A 13,901-nucleotide genomic window follows, 5' to 3' on the forward strand; every position below is an offset into this window, starting at 1 on the left:
TTACTCCCCCCCCCCCCTTAGGAACATTTGTCCTGGAATGACACTAAGATCTTTTTGAAGGGAAAGGATAGACTCAATAATAGTAGCCCAACCAATAACATACATCATCAACATTTGTCACAATCAAAATCATCATAACCTCATAACCTTTTTCACAATGCAACTTAAAACAATATTTTCAACTCATAAGAGTTCAACATTCATTTCATGGTTATTCACTATGCCAAGGCTTTATTCAACACATCTCAACATGTTGAATACAATTCATGAAGGCACAATATACCAAAATGCACAACATAAACTCAAAACAAGTAAAGAGCAACATTTTCATTTCTACGCATAAAGTTCATTGTGATTCACTGTAACATGCACGTTTTACACAACTTAACAAAAAATCAAGGCAATTTAAAAAAAAAAACTCATTATTTTTCACTACAATTAGGAATAACTAACCTTAGTTATCAAATAGATGAGGGTAATGATACTTCATGTCGTCCTCGGCCTCTCATGTTGCACTTTCAACTAGGTGATTCTTCCATAACACCTTTACGAAAGCCACCTCTTTGTTCCTTAAATTCTTTACTTGTCTATCAAGGATTTGAACCAAAACCTACTCATAGGAGAAACTCCCTTGAAATCTAAACCTTCAATAGGAAGAATGGACTCGGGATCACCGATGCACTTCTTAAGCATGGAGACATAGAACACCGGATGAACCGAAGCCAATTCACTGGTAACCTCAACTCATATGCAACCTTAACAATCTTTTGCAAGATTTCATAGGGACCCACATAAGGAGGACTCAACTTCCCTTTCTTACCAAATCTCACCACCCGTTTCATAGACGAAATTTTTAAATACACTTTATCACCTTCTTCAAATTCTAATTCCCTTCTTCAATGGTTGGCATAAGACTTTTGCCGGCTATAGACTATTTTCAAGCGGTTCCTTATAATATGAACTTTCTCCAAAGTCTTATAAATCAATTCGGGACAAAAAAGTGAAGACTCACCTACTTAAAACCATCCAATTGGATATCTACATCTCCTGCCATACAAGGCTTCATAAGGAGCCATAAATATAGATGAATGATAACTATTGTTGTAAGAAAACTCAACAAGGCAAGTGCTTATTCCAATTTCCCTTGAAATTGATAATACAATCTTTAAGAATATTCTCAAAGGTTTGAATAGTACGCTCTGCTTGACCATTCGTTTGGGGATGAAAAGGAGTGCTTAGCTTCACCTTGGTACCCAACTCTTTTTGGAATGACCTCCAAAACCTAGATGTGAATTGTGCACCCCTATCTGATATGATGGATAACGGAATAACATCGCGACACACAATTTAATCTATGAATATTTTTGCATAATCCTCCACCGAGTAAGTAGACTTGACGAGAATAAAATGAGCGGTTTTGGTCAACCTATCCACAACCTCCCATATGGAGTCATATTGCTTTTGGTTTCGAGGAAAACCTACCACAAAATCCATAATAATGTCTTCCCACTTCCAAGTAGGAACTTGGATTTCTTGAAGCAAACCACCCGACTTTTGGTGTTCGACTTTCAGTCGTTGGCAATTTGAACACTTAGAAACAAATTCCACCATGTCCTTCTTCAAGCCTTCCCACCAAAACACCTCTCTAAGGTCATGGTACATCTTTGTTGAACTCGGATGAATAGAGGGACCCATGAGTTTCCTAAAAAATCCGGTTCCTCAAGCCATCTACATTGGGAACACACAACCTTCCTTGATACCTCAAGACACCATCCCCCCTAAGGAGAATGACTCACTAAGATTACCAAGAACTGACTCCTTCAACTCCATCAATGGTTGATCAAGGTTTAGCTTAGCCTTCACCTCAACCATCAAAGATGATTTGGAGTTATGATGGACCATGAAACCACCATTCAGAGAATCTTCCAATTTAACACCCAAACGAGCCAACCTATGAACATCTTTCACTAGGTTTTCTTGGCTTCTTCTAAATGAGACGCACTACCCATGGTCATACGACTTAGAGCATCCGCAACCACATTGACCTTGCCGGGGTAGTAGAAAACACTCATGTCGTAATCTTTCAACAATTCCAACCACCTTCTTTGTTGGAGATTCAACTCTTTTTGAGTAAAAACATATTGAAGACTTTTGTGGTCACTATACACATCAACATGAACACTATACAAGTAATGAATCCATATTTTCAAGGCAAATACCACGACCGCTAACTCAAGATCATGAGTTCGATAGTTCTTCTTATGCACCTTAAGTTGTCTAGAGGCATAGACTACTACTTTCCCCTGTTGCATAAGCACACACCCCAAGCCCACTCGGGGTACATCATATTATACAACGAAACCCTTGGTACCCTCCGGTAGAGTCAACACCGGCATGGTAGTAAGCCTATTTTTCAAGATTTGGAAGATTCTTTCACATTCCTCCGACCACTAAAATTTCACACTCTTTTGGGTCAAAGTAGTCAAGGGAGATGGAATGGATGCAAAACCATCCACAAACCTCCTATAATAACCCTCTAGGCTCAAGAAACCAATAATGTTTGTTGGAGTCAAAGGCCTAGGCCAATTTTTCACCACCTCGGTTTTCCTTGGGTCAACCTCAACTCCCTCACTAGAGATGATATGACCAAAACACGCCATCGATCTCAACAAAAACTCACATTTGCTATACTTGGCAAATAGTTGGTTTTCCTTAAGCACTTGTAATACCACTCCCAAATGATCCATGTGTTCACCCTCATTTTTCAAATCTTCCAAGATGTCGTCAATGAAGACAATGAAAAATGAATCTAGGTAACTTCGAAACTCCCTGTTCATTAGGTCCATAAACGCCGTGGGGCATTAGTGAGACCAAATGACATTACTAGGAACTCATAGTGACCATATCTAGTTTGAAATACCGTTTTTGGTATATCGTCACCTCTCACCCTAAGTTGGTGATACGCCGATCTCAAGTCAATCTTAGAAAAGTAGTTTGCCCCTTGGAGTTGATCAAACAAGTCGCCAATCCGAGGGAGAAGATATATTCTTAATAGTATATTTATTGGGTTAGAAATAATCAATGCACATTCTTAGGGACCTTCACAAACAATACCGGAGTAACCCACGGAGAAAAACTAGGTCTAATGAAGCCTTTGTATCGTAAGTGTTTGAGTTGAGACTTCCACTCTTCAATTCGGTCAAAGCCATCTGATAAGGAGGAACTGAAATGGGGTTGGTATCCGGTAGCAAGTCAATACCAAAATCAATTTTTCATTTGGGAGGGATTTAGGGAAGATCATTAGGAAAGACCTTCGGAAATTTCCTTACTACGGGGACCATCTCAATGGGAGGAATTTTGGAGTCTAAATCTTTGAGTCTTACAATGTGGTATAAACACTCTTTAGAGATCATCTTGAAAGCCTTCAAACAAGAAATTAAACGACCTTTAGGAATAGAATCTCCCCCCTTCCACTCTAAAACGGGTTCATTAGGAAAATCAGTATATTTATATTGTGGTACACCCAGACTTCTTTCCTTGGAATTAATCTTGTGAGTGATGGCCACACGTTTGTTCGACTATCACAGATTCACAACTGGTGTTAATGCTCAGAATGGACAAATTTTACCGTGAGTCCATTCAAGGCTAGTAACGGCCTGATTACCTTTTTTGACCCTTGTGAGTGTTTTACTGTTGGTAAAGTCAAGGCCATGACACTGTCACTCTTTGTCCTGGTGGAAACTGAGATGTTTAATGTAACAACCTAAAATGAAATAGGTTGAACTAGAGCTTCGCATGTGTCTCATGAGTTAATGTTGTTTTAAAATGGTTAACAATGATGTTTTGAGGTAATGTCTAAAGTTTTGTGATATTTGGAGGTCAAACGTCCATGACGTTCGAAAGATGTGCTTTGAAAAGTAATTTTGTATCTTAGTATGTTTTAGCGAGTTTTACGTGTTTGTTTTTGTTGAAATTGATGGTGGGAGTTCCTAAGACCTAGAAGACTTTTTATAGGGGTTTAAAGTTTGGGTACGACCTCATCTAGGACCCACAAGGTGTCCTAGAGAAGGACCCAAGACTTGAAACCAAGCTGCCAAAACTGGACCATCGACGCCCTAGCATCAACAGATTGTAGTCCTGATGACGGGCCGTTGTTTTGGGGCGTAGCTAAACCCTTAGTACTGGAGATTAACCCCCAAGGATCCAGCCTCTAAACCAAAGGAAGCCCAACAAGATGACCGTCGTTCAGTCAACGCCAAGTAGATGGGGTCCATAGTTTTGTCACTATAAAGCTACCACAATTTTCTGCCAAGGCTTGGGGTGTCTTGTAAATTCACCCCCACTATTTTATGAACCATGGCTAATAATTTTTGGGTATTTTAGGCATATTATTTTAGTTTTAAGTCCTAGACATGGACAAGAACCCTTATTTCAAAAACCCAAAATCCCTCCCTCAAGAAAAACTCTCTCAAACTCCATAGAAGCTTAAACTCAAGGAAGGGCTCGGAGGGCTGGTTGTGGACGTTTTCTTCATAAAGTATTTGTGAGTTTCTTATCATTGAGGTATGGTAGTCATCCTTGAAATTCTTTCATTCAAGGAGCCACTTCTAAAAGATTTCTAAACGGGTTTCAAACTTCAAACTTCTTTATTCCTTGACCCTAAGTATGGATTTTCGTGTGGAAATGTTTTAATGACTAAAATGAGTTGTTCTTAGTGATAATAATGATGATTTTAATGTCAAAACCCCAATGAAACCATGTTTATACTTTTTATCAGCTTTTGTCTTATGAAATGGGTCTAATGAGCATGATTAGTAAATGTTAGAGTTATGTCTTCTACATACTTATGTTGTTATTTAGATACTACCCTAAGGGATATTTTATGATGAAATATTGGAGAACTTGTGAATAGGTGGTGAAAGCTTGGATGATTGGTAAGTTGGTTATATTGTCTAGTCCTTATTATGAAATGTTCTTGAGTGGTATGGTCCACCTTTGGTGGCGGTTTTTACTTGAAGTATGTGAACATGTATTTATATGCGTATTGTGAGTATGGCCGTGAAGGCTTGATTTGTGAAGTAATATGATATGATGATGTTCTTGTTGATGTGCTTCATGAAGCTTGTTAGGTATGATTCATAGAGACTATGCCTAAGCGAAGTACCGATTTATGTGAAGTATGCTAGAGATTATGTATAAGTGAATTATATGTTTATGTGAAGTATGCTAATGTGTGTAATATGATGAATGAAGATTTAAGCATGTTTGTAAGTCGATGTTATAAAAATGGTGATTATATGAAAGGTTTGCTCACATCAACACACACTCACCCTTTGAGTAAGTGAATGAAGCTAATAAATATGAAAGGGGAGTTTTGGGGTGAACACTCTTCGTGAGTTGAGATGTAGTGTTTAGTAGAAACCTCACTACCTCCCAAGAGCTTTTCTAAGTTAGGATGAGGGATGGATTGCCATTTGTGAGTTGAGATGTGGTTTCCAATAAGTTATTCCTCAACCTATAGTAATGAATGTTTAAGACTCCGTGGGGATTCATTTTTAGCACCGAGAGGACATTAAGAATAGGTGGTCACACGTTGTGAGTAGAGATGTTGTACCCATTGTAACTTTTGAGATGAGTAATCCTTGTTAGTAGAGAATGAGTTACTTAGAATTAATATCCTTATCCCTTAGATATGCGCCCGCCTAGGTGTAGCTATTGGAGATTCCATGTAAAGGCTAAAAGAATGACCCTACCCTAGAAGAGTGGGGATACCTCATCGGATAGGGGTTAATATCGGGATTCCATATCTAGCTCTCATGTTCTATGTAGGTTAAAGCTAACTCCCCACAAATTAATGTCATGAACTAAGTCTCCTAAAGAGTGTACTACTTAGGGTAGGTGGTGGTATGAGAAACTATTTATCCATTGCACAAGTAGACACTTCAAAGGGGAGTCTTGGTGTGTCCTTATCTTTAATGTATGAATGTGTCATTATGAAATGAAAAAGAAGTTATGTGATTACAGTCTAATGTTAAGAAAGCATGTTAAGACTATGTCTTGTGTAATGAAGTGTATGAATGATGAATTTGGTGTATCTAACCTCATGGAATCATCAAGGAACACAAAGTGGGAGTATTAGTGTAGAAGCTATTCTCGCTTTGCACTTTGTGTAACTTGAAAGTCCACTTAGGGCAGGGCAACTACGTGAAGTTCTAATGTAAGTATGTTCCTCTAATGTCTAATTATAAGGTGGTGGACTTGTTACTTCAACAAAGTAAGCCTATAATGGGTAGTCTTGAGGGTCACTTGGGTGTGTATTGAAGGAATTGTATGGGTGGTTCCTTCATGTCTTGAGAGTTCACTGTAAAGTTACTTTTTGTGTTAAATTATTGAAAATCCTTTCCTATGTGCTTAATGATGATTTATGTGTTAGTTCACTTCTATTTTCATGAAATTTTTACTTAATTGGTATGAAATATTATTTCTACTAAAATGTCCCTTTTTGAATGTTTTTGCATATGCCATACTTAGTACATTCTTTGTACTAACCCCATACTTTTCTAATACTCTATAAGTATAGGTTGGAGGTAAGTTAAAGACTAAAAGGCAAGCTTGGGAATCGACTCTCTCAAGATTAAGTATGTCCTCATATATTCGAGGTCATATTCTTTATTATTGTATTTTCTACTATTTACACTTATTATGTATTTTCATTCAATGTAAAGGGTCATGTACCTATGATATTTAAGTTGTGTCTTTAAGATGACTTGTGACAATGAGACTACTCTTTAGTATTTATAAAAGATATTTCCTTATTATTATAAATGTCATGAAAATTTTTAAATTTTGCACTACTTTTCATGTCTTATGTAATGAATGATAGCAAATGGCTTGTACAAGACCTTCGAAAGGTCAAGTACGCAATTGTTCTGACGTAAGGGTTCCCCTAACTTCTAGATGGTACTTTCGGGTCGTGACAAGCTTGGTATCAGAGTATAAGTTATGGGAAATTTGTTAGGGTCTAAAGCCTCACAAGCGACGTCTAGTAGAGTCTTATTAATGGTGTGAGTCGCGACACACCTATGAGTGAGAGGCTATAAGGCGATAGAAGTTTCACTTTCTTCATTATTCTAATGTCGTGCCTTAGTCTTCAGTTCTATAAGATGTCTTTCTCAACCTTTTAGATTATGTTTATAAGGAAATGAACACAAGGATGACAACTGTTAGAAGGGAGGAGGAAGGAGTAGCTAATGAGAGGATTCCTCCCCGTGGTGAGCAAGTCCCTTTAGTTGGCCTAGAGGATGTGAATGAGGTGGTTCCTCCTCCGGAACCTCAAGGATCTCAAGTTCCCCAAATTCTCCTTATGATCCAAGCTCCTCAAGCTCCCTTTGTTGAAGGGGATATGACTAATGCGGAGCTAAAGGCTGCCCTTATGGATTTGACCTGACTCATGACGACTCAAGATCATGTCGTCACTAGTCATTTGGTTGCCCAAGCTAACCAATGAGGTGGACCTCAACCCTATGTAAGTACTCTAGCTTTTAGAATTTGGGATTTCATGAGGATGTACCCTCCTACTTTTCATGTGACTAAGGTGGATTAAGATCCACAAAGCTTCATTGATGAGGTGTTCAAGGTGGTGAATATTATGGGTGTAACCCTTAGAGAGAGAGAGCAGAGTTAGCCGCTTATTAACTCAAATATGTGTCTCAAGTGTGGTTTGAGAAATGGACGGATGAGAGACCCTTAAGGGATGGTCTGGTAGATTGAGAAGTGTTCAAAGAGACTTTTCTTGATAGGTTCTTTCCCTTAGAGTGGAGGGAGAATAAGATGGTGGAATTCATGAATCTTCTTCAAGGGGAATGAGTGTGAAAGAGTACTCTCGCATATTCACCCAACTCTCTAAGTATGCACCAACCATAGTAGCCAACCCTAGGTATAGAATGAACAAATTTGTGATGGGAGTGTCTAGCTTGGTGGAAAAAGAGTGTCGTACGACAATGCTCCTTAATGACACGGGTATGTCTAGACTCATGGTGTATGCTCAACAAATTGGGTAGTCCAAGATTAGGGAAATAAGACAAGAGGGTAAGAGGCCTAGGTCGGATTAACAAGGCCAACCAAAACCTAAGAATAGGTTCTATCACTCAAGAGTCTTCCATGGGGAACAAGGATAGGGCTCCCAAGCAAAATTCCCAAGGAGGTGGCCATACTTTTGAGAGGTCTAGGTGTGCTACTTGTGGAAAGCAACACTTGGGTAAGTGTCTTGACGGAACATATGGTTGCTTTGCTTTTGGTAATAAGGGTCACAAGATGAGGGACTGCCCTAACATCAAGGCAAAAGGGAAAGATGTCGACCAATCCCCTAGTGGTGGTTCGGATCCTAATGCTCCAACAAAGAATTGTTTCTTTGTACTTGGAACTAAGAAAAGAACTAATCCGGAATGAGAGCCCCGGTAAATCTTAATTCTATATGGTTGTTTGGTTTCACTTTAGAGTTTATATGACCTTGTCTCTCATATTGTCATGCCTTCATGATAAAAATTTCTTGAAAGGTGAATTATTGAGTTTTAAGCACGCTTCACTGTTAATCCTTATGCATTCACTGTAAATAATATCAAAATTTGACTTAATTGCACTTTCATGATTTGTAGTTTCAATGTGTGTATAAATGATGTGTATGAGCATGTTTAATGTCGGAGAAGGTACTTGCTCCATAAATGAAGAGATTAGGGTGTGTTTTAACTTATGGAAATTGTTGCAGAAGTTGAATGTGTTGCTAAAATACTTATCGATGTGTTCCTTGTTAAGTTGGTGAATTGTATATGTATGTTTTGACCTTGATGTGGTGTTTTATATTCTACTAAATGAGTCCTTGATGTCTTTAAAAGTGTTTAATGTTATTCGAGGACAAATATTGTTCTAAGAGGGGGAGAATGTAACGCCCCTAAAATGAACTAAGTTGAACTAGAGCTTTGCATGTGTCTCATGCGATAATGTTGTGTTAAAATGGTTAATAATGATGTTCTGAGGCAGTGTCTAAAGTTTGGTGGTGTTTGGAGGTCAAACGTCCAAGAACGTCCATGACGTTCGAAAGATATGCTTTGAAGAGTACTTGTGTGTCTTAGTATGTTTTAGCAAGTTTTACGTGTTTGTTTTGGTTGAAATTGATTGTTTGAGTTTTTAAGACCTAGAAGACATTGTATAAGGGTTTAACATCTGGGCAACCAAGCTACCAAAACTGGAGCATCGACGCCCTAGCATCTAGTCCCGATAACGGGCCATCGTTTGGGGGCATTTCTCAACCCTTATTGGTGGAAGATTAACCCTCATGGATCCAGCCTCTGAACCAAACGACGCCCAATAGGACAGACCCTCGTTCAGTCGACGCCCAATAGTTGGGGTCCGTCGTTTGGTCACTATAAAGCTGCCACAATTTTCTGTCAAGGCTTGGGGTGTTTCGTAAATTCACCCCAAGTATTTTATGAACCATGGATGATAGGTTATTTTAGGTATATTAAATTATTTTTAAGTCCTATACCTAGACAAGACCCTTTATTTCAAAAGCCCAAAACCCCTCCCCCAAGAAAGACTCTCTTTAACTCCATAGAAGCTTGAACTCAAGGAAGGGTTAGGAGGGCTGGTTGTGGACGGTTTATTCATCACAAATTTGTGGGTTTCTTCTCATTGAGGTTTGGTAGACATCCTTGAATTTCCTTTCATTCAAGGAGCCACTTCCCAAATATTTATAATAGGGTTTCAAATATCAAACTTTCTTATTCCTTGACCCTAAGTGTGGGTCTGTGTGTGGAAATGTTGTAATGACTAAAATGAGTTGTTCACAGTATTAAATGATGTTTTTAATGTCAAAACCCTAATGAGACCATGTTTATGCTTTTTATTAACTTTTGGCGTATGAAATGGGTCTAATGAGCATGATTAGTAGATGTTAGAGTTATGTATTCTTCATACTTATGTTGTGATTTAGCTACTGCACTAAGCGATATTTTATGATGAGTTATTGAATAACTTGTGAATAGGTGGTGAAAGCTTGGATGATTGGTAAGTTTGTTATATTGTCTAGTTCTTATTATGAAATGTTCTTGAGTGGTATGGTCCACCTTTTGTGGCGGTGTTTACTTGAAGTATGTGAATATGTATTTATATGTGTATTGTGAGTATGTCCATGAGGGCTTGATATGTGAAGTAATATGATAATGATGATGTTCTTGTTGATGTGTTTTATGAAGCTTGTTATGTATGATTCGTAGAGACTTTGCCTAAGTGAAGAACATGTTTATGTGAAGTATGCTAGAGATTATGTTGAAGTACATGTTTATGTGAAGTATGCTAGAGATTATGTCTAAGTGAATTTTATGTTTATGTGAAGTATGGTAATATGTGTAATATGATGAATGAATATGTAAGCATGTTTAGAAGTCAATGTTATGAAAAATGGTGATTGTGTGAAAGGTGTGCTCACATGTACACACACACTCGCACTTTGAATGGATGAATGAATGAAGATAACGAATGTGAAAGGGGAGGTTTGGGGTGAACACTTTTCGTGAGTTGAGATTTAGTGTTTTGTAGAAACCGCACTAACTCCCAAAAGCTTTTCTAAGTTAGGTTGAGGGATGGATTGCCCTTCGTGAGTTGAGATGCGGTTTCCAATGAGTTATTCCTTAGCCTATAGTAATGAATGTTTAAGACTCCATGGGGGAGTTATACTTAGCATCTAGAGGATATGAAGAAGAGGCGGTTACACTTGTGAGTAGAGATGTTGTACCCAGTGTACCTCTTGAGATGAGTACTCCTCGTTCGTAGAGAATGAATTACATAGAAGCAATCTCCTTATGCGCCCGCATATGTGTAGCTATTGGAGATTCCATGTAAAGGCTAAAAGAATGACCCTACCCTAGGCAAGTAGGGATACCTCATCCGATAGGGGTTAATGTCGGGATTTCATGTCTAGATCTCATGGTCTATGTCGGTTAATGTTAACTTCCCACAAATTAATTAATGAACTAAGTCTCCTAAAGAGTGTACTACTTAGGTTGGGTGTTGGTATGGGACGCTATTTATCCATTGCACAAGTAGTCACTTGAAAGAGGAGTCTTGGTGTGCCTTTATATTTAATGTATGAATGTGTCATTATGAAATGAAAGTGAAGTTATGTGATTAGTGTCTAATGTTAGGAAAGCATGTTAAGACTATGTCTTGTATAATGAAGTTTATGGATGAAAAATGCGGTGTACCTAACCTCATGGAATCCTCAAGGAGCACAAAGTGGTAGTAGTAGTATGGGATGCTATTCTCACATTTCACTTTGTTGTAACTTTCAAGTCCACTTGGGGAAGGGCACCTTGGTGAAGTTCTAATGCAAGTATGTTCCTTTATTGTCTAGTTATGTTACTTCAATCAAGTAAGCCTAAAATGGGTAGTCTTCAGGGTCACTTGGGTGTGTATTGAAGGAATTGTATGGGTGGTCTCTTTGTTTCTTACCTTAGTGAAGCTTAGGATATTCTTGGTTAGAGAAACTTCTAGGGGGTCAGTTCACTGTGTGTTCACTGTGAAATTTGGAGAGTTCACTGTAAAGTGACTGTTTGTGTTAAATTATTAAAAATCCTTTCCTATGTGCTAAATGATGATTTATGTGTTAGTTCACTTCTATTTTTATTAAAGTTTACTTAATTGACATGCAAGCTTATTTCTACTAAAACGTCCATTGTTGCATGTTTTTTCATATGCCATACTTAGTACATTATTTGTGCTAACCCCATACTTTTCTATACCCTGTAAGTATAGGTTGGAGGCAAGTTGGAGACTAGAAGGCAAGATTAGGAATTGACTCTCTCAAGACTAAGTATGTCCTCATATATTCGAGGGCATAGTCTTTATTTCCTTAGTTTCTACTATTAAGACTTATTATGTATTTTCATTCAATGTAAAGGGCCGTGTCCCTAAGATATTTAAGTTGTGTCTTTAAGATGGCTTGTGACGACGAGACTACTCTTTAGTATTTATAAAATATATTTCATTACTATTATAAATGTTCTGAAAAGTTTTAATTCCGAACTACTTTTCATGTCTTATGTAATGAATGATAGGAAATGGCTAGTATAGTACCTCCGAAAGGTCAAGTACGCAATTGTTCCGACCTAAGGGTTTCCTAACTTCTAAGGGGTACTTTCGGGTCGTGACATTTAATTCTCTCAATGCCCTCTCTGAATACAATACATTGATCGAAATTCCTTCTCTGAGATCGATCATATCCTCTGATTGGGTTTTTCATGTTCACTACGTGGTAGCACCTTCAAGGTCATTTATCTCCATGTTTCTCTTTATCTTTTACTCAAGTAAGTAATTTATTTAATTGTTATTAGCTGAGCATGTTTTATATTTCTCGCTAGTTTTTTATTTAGAACTTTGAAGTTATGAATCTTCTTATATATTCCTTGAATAAAACCTTTGTTAGTTAGAGAATTGGCTGGCTGGTTCCTTTCTCTTAGAACACGTGACACCTTGAAAGCCCCCTTTCTCTTCCACTCTTAGATCTTCTCAACCTCAAGACTAATAGCCCATGGACTGTTCCAATCTTCATCAATCATCTTCTTGATGATAAGGGAGCTAGTCTCCATAATAAGAGGCATCAGATGTTCTCTTATACAATAAGCTGCTACTTCATGTATTGTCGACGCTTCAGTACCTAAACTAGTAGTATTGGCAATGACCCCTACTGTTTCTCATGCAGAGTTCCATAGATCAAGGGTTGGGTTTCTCTCTAGACGAGCCATCAGTATTGAACTTAAATTTCCCTTGGGGAGGTAGATGTAAATATACTAATATACACCTGGTGGGTTTGTAGATTTCCAACATTGTATCATAAGTGGCCAAATGTCAGAGATCTTTGTTATCCATGGGAACCTCGCCTTAGCCAAGAGACAGAGGTTCTAAATTATGTCACTAAGAACTCTGATTCTTCATATTGAACCTGCTTGGAAAATGATATTTCTTTTATTCGATAGATGCAATATAATGATGACTAGGGCATCCAAATATAGTCAATTCAGTTAATAAGGAGGATAGTCAGCTTTCCACCATTGTGTTGCAACTTGATTTAACTGAATAATGGGCCCTTAAGCTTCTGCAACAAAGTGTGTTCAAATGCTCTTAGCATAATCTCTTGTTGAGAACAAATGTACCACCGTTTCCTGTTGATAGATCTCACAACACCTGCACCATTCTTGCTAAACACATTGTCCAAGGAAAAAGACCCTGTGAGATCACTGATAATCCCTAACACAAAAAAAGTCCAAACTAGTGTTTTAGAGTTGACAGTACTCATCAACAAGAATTATACAGCGCAAGACCATTATCTTCTAGCTAGTTTGCTTTGAAGAACTCAAATAAGTGACTTATTATACTGCATAGAGAATCATAGGTGATAGGGTTCTTGAATATGACATATTATACCGCAGATACTTGGTTGGCTTCTAGATTTTTTTACTTGGATGGTAGACTTAATAAAGAAATTATGCTTGACAAGTGTATTTGTTTGAATTCTTGAGTTCAATACTTTTGAGCTAGTAGTCATTATTGGGGCTAACAAAAGATCTACAATAAATAAATGGATGAAATAGTGTTAATGTAGTAGGTGAGGTTTTGTTAATAGATCTCCAACATGATGCACAACTCTTTATAAATCTAGGCAATCCATGCAACTTGTCTATAATCATTTTATTTTATCCAATTGTCGGGGATTATTAAATTGTACATTAAATGGTAAAATATTTTAATACTTCACAGTTAGATGTTGAGTTAATACAATTCTCAAATATTAGCATTTTGATTATCTATGTATAGTAGGTTGTGCAATGATACTGATATGTTCATTGCTC

The 13,901-nt window shown here is 37.7% G+C and overlaps 1 long non-coding RNA gene across 1 annotated transcript in view; it reads left to right on the forward strand.

The window, feature by feature from the left end:
* Nucleotides 1-12,053, forward strand: part of LOC114076145 — a 20,853-nt gene extending 8,800 nt beyond the window's left edge. The window contains exons 3-4 of the long non-coding RNA XR_003576958.1: nt 6,581-6,659; nt 11,809-12,053. This is a non-coding gene — a long non-coding RNA (uncharacterized LOC114076145). The remainder of the gene's footprint in view (nt 1-6,580; nt 6,660-11,808) is intronic.
* The last annotated feature ends 1,848 nt before the right edge of the window (nt 12,054-13,901 follow it).

The sequence above is a fragment of the Solanum pennellii genome, chromosome 2, assembly GCF_001406875.1.
Source record: "Solanum pennellii chromosome 2, SPENNV200".
NCBI classification, from domain to species: Eukaryota; Viridiplantae; Streptophyta; class Magnoliopsida; order Solanales; family Solanaceae; genus Solanum; species Solanum pennellii.